Source organism: Trichechus manatus, unplaced genomic scaffold (assembly GCF_000243295.1).
Source record: "Trichechus manatus latirostris isolate Lorelei unplaced genomic scaffold, TriManLat1.0 scaffold00090, whole genome shotgun sequence".
Lineage (NCBI taxonomy): Eukaryota > Metazoa > Chordata > Mammalia > Sirenia > Trichechidae > Trichechus > Trichechus manatus.
Window position 1 is genome coordinate 9,099,156 of NW_004444026.1, and position 1,678 is coordinate 9,100,833.

The following is a 1,678-nucleotide window of genomic DNA, read 5'->3' on the forward strand; positions in this document are numbered from 1 at the left end:
TTTTGGTTATTATAAAGTCAAATCTATCTTTTCCTTTATAATTTCTTCTTCTGGTGTCATATTGAGAAAGAGCAACCCTCTCCACCCAACAACACGTAAATATTCACCTATATGTTTTTTTTATTACTTTTGTGGCTTCCTTTTATTAATCTACATTTCTTTTCATCAAAGTTATACACGTGCACAGTTTAATTAGTCAACAAGGTTTGCTAAGAAAAACAGTCCTAGGGCCTCCTAATCTCATTTACTCAGAGGCAGCTACTTTCAACTCAGCTGATTTTTTGGTATTTGTCTTTGCATCTCTAAATAAAATACTTGTATTGCTACTTCTTGATTGTTAGGTTTTAGGCACTAGCTATTGGTTTTCTTACTTTGGAAGATGAGGATTCAACTAAACAAATAAAACTCATTCGGGCCCCACCCCCACTAAACACACACTTGCAACTTCCCTTCCTCTCAATATACTCAGATTGTAATTTTGTTAGATCAATATTAAGTAAACTATTATTAGCATAATGTGATTTGTTTTCCCTCATTCTTGTAACCAGCAGATTTTCCCGTCTCAGCCAACCCTTCAGAAGATTGCAATCCTGGCCTATGTAATGAACTTTCCAGAGTCCCAAGCCAGAAACCCCCCAGCTAAGCCACTCTCAAATTCCTGACCAATAGAAACGTTATAGTTGTTATGAGCCATTAATTTGGGGGCTAACTAATTACACAGCAATAGATAACCAGTAACAATGCATAACTTTTTGTTTTCCCCCAAATTAATAATTGTTTACTTCTCATTTTGGTGAAGAAAAACTGTGTGGGAGATTTGGGGTTTTGCATATCCAGAACAATTTTTATTCTACCCTCACGCTTGTGAATGGGTATAGAATTATAGGCTGGACATAATTTCTTTCAGAATTTCAAAGGCACTGTTTCACTGCCTTCTAATTTCCTAGTGCTGCTGTTGTGAAGTCTAAAGTCACTCTTGATTCTTATCTTTTGTATGTGACCTGTTTTATTTTTTCTCCTCTTTAGGCAAGTTTATAGGATCATACGTTTGTCTCTGGTGTAAAATTTCATGATGATGTGCCTTGTGGGCCTACTTTTATCCACTGTGCTGGGTATTCACAGGCCTCTTTCAATCTGGCAATTTATAACCTTTAGTTACGGGGGTAAAAAAAGATTGTTGATTTCTTCTCCTCCATTTTCTCTATTTCTTATTTCTGTGCTTTTTATAATTCCAATAGTGACCCTACTCGGTTGGTCATCTAATTTCTCTCTTACATTTCAATGTTTCCTAATTTTATCTTCTTCTAATACTGCTATTTTTTCATTTCTGCTGTCATATTTTTAATTTCCAAGAGTTCTTCTTACTTCTTCAGATTTTTTCTTTTAAATTGTATCCTATTTTTATTTCATGGATGCCATTATCTCCCTGAGGATCTTAATGATAGCTCAAAAAAAGGTTTCTTCTCCCTGGATAGTCTCAGTTTCCCTCCGAGACGCTTTCTACTGTTTGTTTTGGTCTCTGTTTTTCATACTAAATGCTACGCTTTCTACTGTTTGTTTTGGTCTCTGTTTTTCATACTAAATGCTTTCTCCTGGGATGTATGGTAATTCCTGGTTGCCTCCTCACATACATGACTGGGGGACAAAAAAGCTGATTAAAACCTCTGAGCACATGGAT

At 35.7% G+C, this 1,678-nt stretch overlaps 1 protein-coding gene across 1 annotated transcript in view; it reads right to left on the minus strand.

The window, feature by feature from the left end:
- BIN3 (bridging integrator 3) overlaps window positions 1–1,678 on the minus strand; it is a 57,004-nt gene that overhangs the window by 33,854 nt on the left and 21,472 nt on the right. The window lies entirely within an intron of this gene.